The sequence below is a fragment of the Rosa chinensis genome, chromosome 2 (assembly GCF_002994745.2).
Source record: "Rosa chinensis cultivar Old Blush chromosome 2, RchiOBHm-V2, whole genome shotgun sequence".
Lineage (NCBI taxonomy): Eukaryota > Viridiplantae > Streptophyta > Magnoliopsida > Rosales > Rosaceae > Rosa > Rosa chinensis.
The window spans coordinates 9,539,385-9,554,079 of NC_037089.1; positions in this window are offsets into that span (position 1 = coordinate 9,539,385).

A 14,695-nucleotide genomic window follows, 5' to 3' on the forward strand; every position below is an offset into this window, starting at 1 on the left:
ACAAAAATCACCACCCAAAATCTGATCCCACGAAACCCATTACCATCATCTCCAACTCATCTTCGCTCCAAAATATCTAATAACATACAAACAACAATCATGCTAAAAATCCATCAAACTGTGGGTCAATACCAGAGCTACCACTATAACCTGAAGATAAGCTCTCACTAAGCTTGAACACCAACCTTTCTAGTTAACAAATCTTGAACAAGTCTCAAACACCAATGCAACTTTCTCAAATCTCAAACAATTTGTTTCACATTCTCGCATATACACACACAAATCATAAACACAAAATGGTGACTTACATAGCCATTGAACTGTCAAGCAGCTGCTTCTACTTCCTAAGCACTCGACATGGTCACAAACCTGAATCCCCTACTTTAAAAAAGAAAGCACCACTTTGTTATTCTGTGACTGCAACTTGGCTATAAAATTGAGAAGAAAAACATCACTTTGCTAAAAATAATAACTCTAAACCTATTTAGTCCAGGATGAAAATACTAATATTCTTAACTGCAAACCTAATCGCTTAGCATAATATGAAATCAAATAATGATTGTAACATAATGCTTGCAGATCATAAGCTGATTTAGTGAAATTGTTACATCAGGTTAGTCCTAATGTTCTGTTTGTAACTTTATTATGATTCCTAGATGAAATATTTGACGTTGTGAAGACTCAAGTTTCTGAGTGAAATTAAAAAGATAAGCAGTTGTGATGTGCAGCAAGGAATTTGAAAACTGCAGCAACACACTTCAATTCAATTAGGCAAGCAAAAAAACTCATCCCTACCCAACTCGATCAATGCCTAAGTAGCTATTGTTCCGCATGAGTTTGATTAATTTGAAAGATAGATAAGCCATCAAATTGCCAAAAATAGCCCAATCTAGTAACTTTGTTGTGCTGGAATGACTGAAAAAGTTACATTCTTTAACTTAGAGCACCAACAAATGTCTAATCAATGTATTTTGACTCTCAAAGTAAATATGAAACAATATAACTGATACTCATAGTTTTAGAAAGATGGGAGTACATGCTCAGCAAAAATATCTAGTTTCGGATGTAATTGAATTCTTAATAGTTAATAGGCTAGATAACTTGTTACTAAGTTTAAGTTTCATGTTTATAACATTAGTAATATCACTAATATGTTAGTTTCATATGAATTTTCATGCCTATTTTACGCGCATCAAGTATATTGCTTACCTAGCCTCTTTTGTTTCTTGCTTGCCTTTGTCAAATGGTCGCTACCTGCCTAGTGCCAAGGTGAAATTAACTGTTGTCGGATTTATCCTCCAGCAGAACCATGGTAGGATGTGTTTTTTGTAATTATGCTTCCTCTATATTGAGTTATCTTTCCATTCTGTCACCACTATGTTAGAGCAAATGGAGTAGCTAGTAGAGCATTGTTTGCTGGTTAGTGCGTGGTTGAATACCAGCAGTTTTAGTTGTTTGGCTTCTATTTCAGTTGTTTGAAAAACATAGGGCACTAGGGTAGGCTTGATAATACCAGCAATTTCATGCGATGAGATTCGTGATTGTAGCCTTGCAAAAGACTGTTGTATCCCTATAGTAGTACAAAAACTTATAGTTATGTATAAAATTCAAAGTCATTTGTAAATCAACATAAATTGGTCTAATTAAATGAGGATGGAAATGACACCTGACCTTGTATATCCTGGACTAAGGATGTTGAGCTCTTTGATGGTCGCCTTTTCTACAGCCTCGAAATTGTCATGTCCTAAGATTTGTTCTGTTGAGCTTGTTAGAATTTTAGAAGCATAGATTGGTTTGGAGAAGCTGCAGTACGTTTGAAATTAGTTATTGTGAGCATTGATATAAAAGGAAATGTAATTTTCAATAAGCTGGTAATGTATAAAATGGTTAGATTGTTTACGTGGTTTTGTATGCCGCTACCTCTGGAATATTTGAATTGATGAAGGTGAATGTACTCATGGTACTTTATAAAACAACCTTGGAATACAGTAATTAAATAGAAGATATAGTTGTTGGATAATAATTCATATATATATATATATATATATTTGTATCCTGAAGCATGGAAATTACTTGTTCTAAAAGTTCAATTTAGTGTTGACTAATCTAATTCCATATTTTGTAGAAAATCTTGACAAAAGGAGAAAAAAGTGAAATTCCGGCGTATTTTACATGCACCACCACTTTTGAAGACACAAGTATTTCGTGAAACAATCCCAGAAAAATAGGAGTTTAAATGGAGCAATGAAGCCATGGACCATGAAGTACTGACGAAAATGACTAAGTTTGATCACTCCTTTAACCAGAATAGTTATGCAAAGCAGAAAACTATAGTATCAAAATCAGCTTTTCAGGAACAATTTTGGAGAGCGTTTCTTGCATTCTTCCAACTGCACCTTTACAGAAGGTGCCAATATTCTTTAAATATATGATGTTTTAATTTAACATTAGCTAAAGAACTTGTCAGAATCATCAACGGGGCAGCAGGAAATCAAGTGCAAAAGAGGCTTCCCGATAAGACATAAACTGTCAGGTTTTCACGAAGTTTTTTAGGAGATCTTTTCTGGTGACTTACTTGAATTTTTTTCTAGAAGGTTATTAATCAATATTGAATACATGATGTAATAGATCATGTATAAATCAAGAACCATCTAGAATCACGGTCATATCAAGTCAATCCTTGTCCAAGAAGGAAGCTTCAGAGAAAGAAAAAGTATCCCTAGTCAAAACAAGACAAGAATCTTCTTGGGCGGATTTGTTGTGCATTTTTGGAAGGTCTATGATGCTACAATTATCAAGGAGAGTCCTAGAAGAATCCTACAAGATTATGGCAAGATTAATCCGTCTTGGATAATATGGATCCCTATGTACTTTTTGTCCTATGCTTGTCATATTGACTTTGGTGACCCAAAACCACCCCAAAACTCTTCATTTTCATGTTTTCCATGCACAATAAAGAGAGCTAGCTGCTCCTCTCTTCTCCTAAGTCATCTTTTTCTACTCTATACTCTCATAGCTCATCATGATGTCCTTACTCTATACTCTCATAGCTCATCATGATGTCCTTTCTCTTCCCCAACACTTCACATCCTTTTGTTGATTTTTTCTCACTCTTTCTCCCATGTTTTCTTACACATGAAGAGAGGGCGCTGCTCCTCTTCCTCTTCTCCCTCTATTTAAGACTCTCTCTACCCTTTTTATCATCATCTAATCTTCTTACAAGTTTCTCAACACTCTATCACCCATACAACTCCATTACATCTTTTTCTTTCTATATTTTTCTACACAATCCACTATCATCTCTTTTACAAAACCTCCATCACCACCACCATCAATCCATAACCTCCATTATCACCACCACCGTCATTCCATAACATCTATTACCACTACCACCAATTCATCATCTTTTCCATCTACTTCATATACATAAACCTTCACCACATGATCATCTCTACATGTCATATTTCATCATTAATATTTGAAGAATAAGGAGATGAGTCTAGCGTCACTTGAGGAATCATCATCACCATGACAAAACCCCTATGAGTTCATCTACACCATCCTCAATTTGATCATCACTATTCACTTCTCTATCCCTAATTTTTAGTTTGATGTTCATAAACATGTTGGAGCTCATGTATTTGATTGTGAGTGAGTAGTTAGTTGTTGGGGCTAGGGTTGAAAGCCTTAGCCAATCTTGTATGACAGTAATGTAAATATTATGTTTGATGCACTTTTCATTAGCACCTTAACATGCTAGTTCAAGAGTCATTGAATGTTTATGCTTAAACTTAATCAATATAGGTATGAATATTTGTCATGACATGAGAAACAATTAAGTCTTGATTAACCTTGGTTGTTTGAAGCATGATAGCATATCATATGTGCATGTTAGGGTTGTGAACTAAAATCACTTAGAAATAAGCATGGTTGGTTTGCATAATCTCTTCATCTCCAAGCTTTATGCACTTAGTTAAATGCATTAGATAGCTAACTGGATTGAAATGCATGACTTAAGTAGTTAAGTACTACAGCCGAGAGGGGTTGCTTGATATCATCAAAGGAGCATGTCCCTTGTCATACCCGAGAGGGATGCAAGGAGAGAAATTGGCTAATCAAAATGACAACGTCATTCACTATAGAAGCATCATTTTTTGCAAGAAATGCTAGAGGTGAAAACCTTAAGTCCTAACTCTCATCCATTTCATTACATCTAATTTATCTTAGCCTAATTTACATTTCAAGTATTCATTTAGCTATTTCAGAATCAAATCATCTCCAAAACCAAAATCAAATCACTACTCCATCTTGCATATAATTACCATGAACTTTTGTTCACTTGTGAGCCCTTGTTTGTGATTTGTACATTTGCATATTCATCTAGCATCCTTTAGGTTTTCCTTAGCTAGAGTGGGTATTCCAATCCCTTGGGTACGATATCCCCTACTCATAATCTCATACACTATAACTTAGCCCTTATACTTGAGGATGACTATTTGGCTAACAATAGTCGTGTTCCAAAATCTTTTTAACCCCCAAACTCGTGAAAGCAACCAAATCGGGAGGAGGAAGTTGGATGATGTCATTTGCCTCAAAGTCACGTGCAGCATCTCTCCAAAAGGTAACCCTTATATCTTTTTTTCTGTACACGCAAGCAACATACATTAGCAGAAAAAGACATGGTAGATGTAGGAGGGATGTTTACTAAAGGCAACCTACATGTATTGCTCTTGTGAAATAGTGTACTTCAATTTTTTGTAGTAGTGAATTGTCTGCAACAGAAATATGCCACATGAAAAAGATGATCGTTTAGACAAAATAAAAATGAAAACAAAAATAAAACTGAGAGGTGATTGTGTAAGGAAAAAAAAGTTGGAAAAGAAGGAAAAGATTCAAGAGTTTAAAAAGAACCAACATAGAGAAAAGTTTAAACATAATGATTGGTTTAAAGATCCTTTATTTACATTATGGTGGAATTTCGAAGTTGGAAACTTAGTTTCGAAATTTGATACCTGCCTACCTGGTTTGATAGTCCTGAATTGTAAGGGCCTTCTACAGTTTATCACAAAGTTGGTCCATTTGAATGATCTGGATGATGAATTTACAAGACATCAATTTCATTTTGATTAGTTTCATGTGTTTCATTTAGAAAATAATTAATTAAGTTGGAAGTTTATAGAGTAGGGAAAGTTAATGAGCAATATTCTATCTTTGACTTGTTGATAAGGAGTTATGTTCTGTACTTCTGTATGTGCACTCCACACTTTGATTCATTTTTATCGACAATTGTAATTTCCTCCACTAGTTGGATTGTTTTGATATGTCACAAAACATCTTGCATAAGAAAAATGCAGTGTTAAAAGTGTAAAAGTGATGAGAGTTTGAAAGCTGTGCTGGTGTTTTATGTGCTTTTAAAGCATAAAAGTTTGAATTAACCCTATTTTTCAAGAAAACTTGAAAAGTTAGAATCTACAGGTTTATTTATTTATTTTTTGAAATAAAAGTTCATTGCATTAGATGACCTGCCAAAAAACCAGAGTCTAAATACACTTAAAGACATAAACAACCAAGCTAATATTTAAGTAATGTGAACTCATTACGAGTCAAATTGAGTCCACTTTGTAAAACGAACCCATAGACAAAGAAAAACTCTGTGTCTTCTAGGGAAAAATCATTGACTAGTATCCCATTATCCAGGCGTGCAATTGCAGTACCAACAGAGAGCAACTTCCTAGCAAACAAATAGGAGCAAGCCCTTATCCAAAAACCACTTGAAAATGAACGCCAATCTTATTCTAGATAATTACCAACTGGATCCCATAGCAGTCTTGATCCAAAAATGATTGGTTCTAGATCATATATTGACCCAAATACGCAAGAAGGTCCACCTCTCAGGCCAAGCCCATACCCATTACTAAGTAAGCAATGAGAGTGGCAAGACACCCTCCTTATAGACCTTTGAGCCCAGCAGCTAGAGTTTGAGCCCAGACCCGAAGGCCTAAGCCCAAACCAATAAAGCAGAAGCCCTGAACCTCTGCTACTCAACCTTCTCTATTGCTGTCAGGCCCTCCGACGGCCAGCCAGTCCACCACCACATCACAGCGACGTTGATCAGGGCCACCAAAATGCAGCCTGTGTTCTGCCTCGCCGGCTCCGCAACCACGTCTCTTTGCCCATACAACTCTCGACCTCCTGGACCTTTGAATTGAGTCTGGCGATGAAAGCAACCTGACAAAACGCCCCGATGCATACCGTAATCCCAAGCGCGGACCAATTCTTCTGGAGCCCTTCCTTGAACACCCTCAACGACAAGAATCTTCGTCTCAGCCAGATTTGACGGAATCTACTGCTGCCTCTCTCTCTCTCTGCTCAAACTTTAGGGTTTCTAACGCTGCTTGATCCTTCTATAGGCAGAATCTACAAGTTTATAATAAAATTAAAAGCTATTAAATATATTATAATTATATTTCTTTTACTAATATATATGTCTTTCTTTGTCAATTTATTTACCCATAAACAAATTTTATTCATCCATAATGTAAAAGTCCGGCAATCCTTTTGGTGTTTTGGAGCAGTGGTGGATGGATGGTGTCGACAATATGGTGGTGATGGTATTGGGTTTTCTTAAGTCCCAGGTCTAAAAGTCCGGCAATCCTTTTGGTTGAGTTTGGGTCACAATGAGTGTTGGCTTGGTCGATTAAAAGCTGGTCAGGAGGACTCTGGTGGGTGAGTTTAGTGTCGACACAAGTGAGTTGTCTAGTTTTAGAGTTCTTACTGGCTGGACGAGAGGTGAGATGTCAAGGGTTCACTGCTCCTGCGCTTTTTGTCTTTGTCATACAGTTGTAGTGCAAGTTTAGAGTCAGTATATAGAGTTCCAGTGGGAAGTCTAGAGGTCATTTCTGAATAAGAGATGTCGCCTAAAACTCGTTGTAAGCAGTTCATTATTAATGAAGTTCTTATTTGATCAAAAAAAATTGAATGTTTTCAAAAATAAACATTGAATTAATCCCCTTTATCAAGACAACATGAAAAATTGAAAATCTAAGGGTTTATAATAACACTAAAAGCTTTATTAAAAAATAATAATACTAATAACACTAAAAGCTATTAAATATATTTTAATTATATTTCTTTTTCTAATATATATGTCTTTTTGTGTCAATTTATTTACTATAAAATGTGATTCTAAATGTAGAAAAATGAGAAATTTGTGGATAAAATTTCTCTAAGCCTAATTGGATAATATTTTTGGTAAGCAAGGGGAGCCTAATTTGATAATATGATTAATATCAATAAAAAGAAGAAAATTAAACTTGCATGATTGCCAATTTGGCCATATGCAAATCCAGCATTCCACCTCTTGTCCTCTGTCAATCAAGCTTCTAATTCCTAAAATCTCAAATCCAAATGTACTAAGACCATCTCCAGTGGCAGCCCAACAGCTATAAATGACCTATGAGAATACTGTCCATCCCATATGTCATTGCCACGGTGGATGACATATTGAAACCAAACTGTCAAATTTGACAGTCTTGTGGTCATATGTCTTTGATTTTCTTATTGTTTCTATATATGTCCTCTCTCTTTCCTTCGCGTCTCTCTCTTCTTCCTACCTAGATAGACCAAAGCAAAACTCTCTCTTCTTCTCCCTCTTTCCTTCTGGTCTCTCTCTTCCTAATTCTCACATCTCACAAAACTGTAGAATCGCTGTAAATCTGTATGTAATTAGGATTTTATTTAATTAGGATATCCTGTAATTATGGAAAGATTCTTTCCTATTAGAGTTATACTACTCCTTTGTACTTGTATATATACCCTCATTGTGGGATGAATAGAATTATCAAATTAACCCTGAATTGAAGTATTCTTTTCTACTTGGTATCAGAGCAGGTTCAATCCTTTGAACTTGCGCTGCATCCTTTGAATCCTGAATCTTGAATCCCGAAGAACACCACAAACCGCTGCATACCACCACCATTGAAATCAAACCATCCTGAATTTCAAACCACCATCACCCTATCTTTTTTTTTTTTGGACAAAAGAAACAAAAAAAAACTTTTCTTTTTCCAAAACATTCATATCCATCTTGAAACCCTTGAAAATTCAATCCTGCGAAAATCATGAATTCCTCAATGATGCAATCAGAGAAACAGGCTATGGGGCATTCGGTAACTACCGAATTTTCTGTTATGGCTCAACGTAAACAGGGTCCTCCTCCAGCCTTCTCAGGACATTCTCCACACCGTCCTCTAGGTAAACCAAATCCATATGCAAACAAAAGGTGCATTATCTGTGGGGAATTAGGTCATAGCAAGGAGCGGTGCTATGAAGTGATTGATTACCCTGATTTGTGGGACTTCACCAAGAAACCGCGAAAGAATCTGGGCAAGGTCACTGTTGCTACTAAAGAGGAAGTTTACCTAGACAATGCCTCCGCTAATGTAGCGCAATCAGGTATGAAGGGTAAGGTTACTTTTAATAGTACATGGATAATTGATACAGGTGCATCTGACCATATGACCAATGACCCAAGTCATGTGAAAAACCTTAGACGTTCCCCTCAAGACGTTGTCTCTACTGCTGATGGTACTCCAACTCCGGTCACCGAAGAAGGTTCTATTGCTTTATCTGATACCTTAACCCTTAAATCTGTCTTAGTTGTTCCATCACTAGCTTATAATCTCCTGTCTATTGGTCAAATTATTTTAGCTCTTGCATGTATTGTGACCTTCTATCCGTCTTTCTGTGTGTTTCAGGACATTCTGACTTGACGGATTCTTGGTTATGGTGTTAGAAGGGGGAAATTATACTATCTGGATCTGACAGAGACTGGAAAGAAACAGAAGCATCTTTTGGGACAGTCTAATCAGATCAACGGGGTAGAGAATGCGAAGGAAGCTGTATGGTTATGGCATCGCCGCTTAGGTCATCTATCCTTTTGTTATCTTAAGAAGCTGTAACCTCAATTGTTTTCAGTTGTTAGTGATTTGAATTTCCACTGTGACATCTGTGAACTGGCCAAGAGTCACCGTATTTCGTATTTACCAAGTCTTAATAAAAGTTCTATTCCTTTTATGAAGATTCACTCCGATGTCTGGGGTCCTGCGAAAATTCCTTCTCTTTCTGGAGCTTGGTATTTCGTAACGTTTATTGATGATTGCACTCGCATGACATGGGTATCATTATTGAAGAATAAGAGTGATGTATTTGGAATGTTTACCGAATTTCACAAAATGGTGGCAACTCAGTATCAACAATCCATCAGAGTGTTTCAGTCTGACAATGGTGGAGAGTTTGTGAATGGCTCTATGATTGAGTTTTGCCGGTCACATGGAATTCGTCATCAAACCTCCAATTCTTATACACCTCAACAGAATGGTTTAGCAGAACAGAAGAACAGGCAGTTAATGGAAGTTGTTCGTGCTTCCTTGTTTGGCATGAATGTACTTCGGTCCTATTGGGGAGAAGCAGTAAAATTAGCAGCATATCTTATCAACCATACTCCTTCACGAGTGATTGAGTGTCAGAATCCTCATCACAAGCTTCATACACTTTTGACCATCCCTTCTATGCCTAATTTGGAGCCCCGGGTATTTGGGTGCACAGCCTATGTTCATATTCCCAAGCCTCAACGCAGCAAGCTTGATCTCCGTGCCTGTAAGTGTATCTTTGTTGGTTATGCTGACTTCCAGAAGGGTTATCGATGTTATGATCCCCTTACTGGCACTCTACATGTCTCTCTTGATATTGCTTTTCGTGAATCCGAGCCTTATTACTCAAGGGGAGTTTCTCAGTCTTCCCTTCAGGGGGAGAGAGGTTGTGAAGGGAATCCTCATTCTATTATTGATTTTTATGTCTTTGAAGACTTGGAAAATTTAGAGGATAGATTTGAGGGTAGAAATTCGGAAACAGAAAATGCAGTTGCCGAACAGAGCATTGTGAATTCCGAAACAGACAATGCGACTACCGATGGAAGTATTGCGAATTCCGAAATAGATAATGCAACTGCCGAACGAAGTGTTGCGAATTCCGAATCAGAAAATGCGACTGCCGAACAGAGTGTTGTGAATTCCGAGATAGAAGAGACGACTTTTCTGGATAGCTTGAATCAAAATCAAGACGTATCTGAAGCTCACACACAAGATATTCCCCCTTCTGCATCACCAACTGAAGATCCCGATCAGAATGATCCTCCTCAGGTACCCCTAAACTTTAATGAATCGTCTAGGTTAGAAACTGTCGAACCTAGGAAATCACAAAGGGTTACCAAGGGAATTCCTAAGAAACAATATGAACCAGATATCAAAGTCAAAGCTAAATACCCTATAGCTAATTTTATGTCTAACCATAGGATTTCTGGGTCACATGCACTTGTTGTTGATCAATTTTCTACTGTATCTATTCCTAGTAACGTGCAAGAAGCATTGACGGATCCAAAATGGACAAAGGCGATGAATGAAGAATTGGAAGCTCTTCAAAAGAATGCAACATGGGAGCTAGTACCTATGTCAGTTGGAAAGAAGACTGTAGGATGTCATTGGGTATTTACTATGAAGCTTAATGTAGATGGAACTATTAATAGATACAAGGCGAGGTTGGTTGCCAAAGGATATACACAACGCTATGGGATTGATTATGAGGAGACTTTTGCACCTGTGACAAAGATTAATACTGTTCGGATTTTAATCTCACTTGCAGCAAACAAAGATTGACCCTTGCACCAATTTGATGTGAAGAATGCGTTTCTTAATGGAAATTTGGAGGAAGAAGTGTACATGGATGTGCCCCCAGGTGTTAAGAATTACCCAAGTGACGTTGGCAAGATGTGTAAATTGAAGAAGTCTTTGTATGGCCTGAAGCAGTCTCCAAGAGCTTGGTTTGGAAGATTTTCAAAGTCCATGAAAGCCTTTGGGTACAGACAGAGCAATTCTGACCATACCTTGTTTATCAACCGCAAGAATGGTAAGATTACAGCTCTTATTGTGTATGTTGATGACATGATTGTTACAAGGGATGATCCGAAAGAGATGAATGAATTGCAAAAGTATCTGTCAAAGGAGTTTGAAATGAAGAATCTGGGACAACTGAAGTATTTTCTGGGTATTGAAGTTGCAAGGTCTAAGAAGGGGATTTTGCTTTCACAAAGGAAGTATGTCCTTGATTTACTTGCTGAAACGGGGATGCTGGACTGCAGACCAATGGAGACACTCATTGAGATGAATCACACACTTGCTATTTATCCTGATCAAGTTCCAACTAATAAAGGGAGGTATCGACGTCTTGTAGGAAGGTTGATTTATCTTTCACATACTAGACCTGATATTGCTTATGCTGTGAGTGTTGTTAGTCAATTTATGTATTGTCCTAGTGAAGAGCATATGGATGCAGTCTTTTGCATTTTGAAGTACTTGAAGATGGCGCCAGGTAAAGGGTTACTGTTTCAGAAAAAAGATGAATTGGAAGTTGTTGGGTACACAGATGCAGATTGGGCTGGTGATAAAATTGACAGACGTTCTATATCTGGGTACTTCACTTTTGTTGGAGGGAACCTTGTCACTTGGCATAGCAAAAAGCAGAAAGTTGTTGCCAGATCAAGTGCAGAAGCTGAGTTCCGAGGTATGGCACATAGAGTCTGTGAAATGTTGTGGATTCGTAATGTCTTGAAATACCTGGGTTACAAGCTTAAAAAGCCTATGGATTTGCATTGTGATAATACAGCTGCCATTGAGATTGCACATAATCCAGTTCAACATGATAGAACAAAGCATGTGGAGGTTGACCGTCATTGTATTAAAGAAAATCTTGACAGAAAGGTTATTCGTTTTCCATTTGTAAACTCAGAGGAGCAATTAGCTGATTTTCTTACTAAAGGAGTGTGCAGAAAGGTATTTGACAGCTCAATTGACAAGTTGGGCATGATAGACATCTATGCACCAACTTGAGGGGGAGTGTAGAATCGCTGTAAATCTGTATGTAATTAGGATTTTATTTAATTAAGATATCCTGTAATTATGGAAAGATTGTTTCCTATTAGAGTTATACTACTCCTTTGTACTTGTATATATACCCTCATTGTGGGATGAATAGAATTATCAAATTAACTTTGAATTGAAGTATTCTTTTCTACTAAAACAACCTCTAGAACATTAAAACCCACTTCTAGAACCTCAGAATCCCAAATATGAACTGGCATGTATCTCCGTCAAACAACTCTTTTCTTACCCATGGCTGATCGTATAAATTGCTCTCGCCTACAGAGGAACTCAAGGAGATGGAGGCTCTTGTGCTCACTTCTATGAATTGAGAGAGAGAGAGAGTTGGAGAAGAAAAGAGTTTGAAAAATTGAGAAAAACAGAAGAAGAGAGAGAAGAAGATAGGATAAAAATTAAAAAATAATAAAATAATATACATATTTAACAGATGGGTTGAATGAGAAATCCTAGTAAAATGTCAATTACCACGTCATCTGTCAAATTCAAATTTAACCCAAAACTTTTGACATCTCTGCTAGAGATGCTGTAAAAAACTACACAAATGCTAATCCACTGTTCGCAAGCCTAGAATGGAAAACCAGCACGGTCTTACGTGGACCAATCCAAGCACGAGTAACATGAACGCAAGGATAGCATCTTGGCCTGTGTCACTGTCTCTCCCTCCCAATCCCTATTTCACACTCCCATTAAATAAATTCTGACCCCTCTTTTTCCCTTTCATGTTTTGACATAAGTAAGGAAAAATACTAATGTCAAAACAATGATATAATGTTTTATTTCCTTACCTTGTCAATACTAATAGAAATTATAGAATAACATAGTAGGAAATTCATGAAATTTTGAATTGAGAGGTATAATGTTCAAATCTCATTATTGTAAATCTTTTATATTTTAAAAATAAATAAATAAAATTAAATTTGTAACGGGCCAGCCTGCAATATGTCATGCTCTGGCCAAGCCGGTTAATGGGACAATATACCTCGGCATAGCCTAGCGGTTAGAATTGGCCAACCAACCCTTAATCGGGCTCGGACCGTGCCGAGTGGATTTTAAACGTGTCGAGCTCATGCTGTGCTTGAGCCTAGCGTAACACCTCTAACTGAAGCAATAATTCATGATTATATATATATATAATGGAGAAGACAAATATACATAAGTCTCTACTCTCTAACCTCTACCTAAGACTATATTTATAGGCCATAAATTAATACCCATTACAATTTCATTTTCTTTATTTGTTTCTATGAACATAGTACAAAATCCACTGCTGGGACTACGGATTTGAGTATAGCTCGGCTGCTCAAGCAATGTGCTTATACTTAGCGGTGCGGTGGGTAGTAAATTCAAAATTCACTCGGAACGTTATTATTACTATCTGACAAGTGACAACCATAGGGCCGGTTGTGGGTGTATTGCCTATTATAATGTTTTTATCACCGTTCTCTCTTCTTCATATGAAAATATCATGAGATTGATCAGAGGCAGAGGGAAAGGTGACTGTTGAGAGCTTAGAACACTTTTTCTTGCCCAAGCAGGGAGAAACATTGCTCCCTTGTTTTCTAAATTTTCAATTGCTACTAGCTGTGAAGTTAAATTCATTCTTGGCCAGATCAATTTTGTTGGTTTAATTTTATAATACAATATTCGGTCGGTCTATGTTTAACACCATTTGATATGGTAACATTAGTACATCTTTGTAAGCGAAAGAAAAATAAAATAAAAAATATTATTATTAGGACATAATGTTAGCTTAGATAGAGTTTTTCTATTGGAACCTCCAAATTTGCTCACTTGACCTCTATGCTTTTTACACCTCTTATCAAATTTTCAAATACTAAATTTACTCACCAAACCTCACTAAACTTCCTCAAATAACCTCAATCATATAATTTGCAAACAAATTGTTATCTTTAAAATAAAAAAGTTAGTCATTTCAATGATTTAATCACTCTATAAATCTTAACTAAATATACATTTCTTAATCAAACTTGGGTTTCAAAAATTAATGTCTAATCAATAAGAAAATGCCATGAACTATTCTGTTTTTTTTTTTTTCTATTTGAGCTGTGAAAAAAAAAATGAAGAAATCATTTTTTTTATTCTAAAAAAAAAATCATTTGTTTTTAATGTTTTTTTTTTCTCTATTTTTTGTACCACATGATTAATTATTTAAATATTTTTAGTTTTTTTCTAAACTACTAGTTTTTTTTTTTTTTTTTTTTGCAAATATAATTGGTTGACTTAGATTTAGGTCATAAATCATAAACTCACCAATATGCGTTCAACATATATATCATACATTTTTATGTCATATGATCTTAATCATATTTTTAATTCTTATTAAATATATATGAATGCTTTAATGAGTATGTAGTGAAATTGAAAAATGAAAATAGATAAGGAAAATAATAAGAAATACAATCTAATATTATTGAATTGGAAAGTCTACATAAAATAAAAATAATATTTTTTAGCATGATTATTGTCTTTAATAGTCATTTTTATATTAGGTTATATATGTCATTTAATAATTCATAATAGAGTGAGGTCAAGTGAGCAAATTTAGAGGTCTCAATAAAAACTCTCGCTTATATAATGTTTTTATTTTAGTAATCCAGAGTAGCTTGGGCCTAAGCCCTACGGCCCTACCCTTATATAATGTTAATAAGACATAAAAAGACCATTCGGACATTATTTGGAAA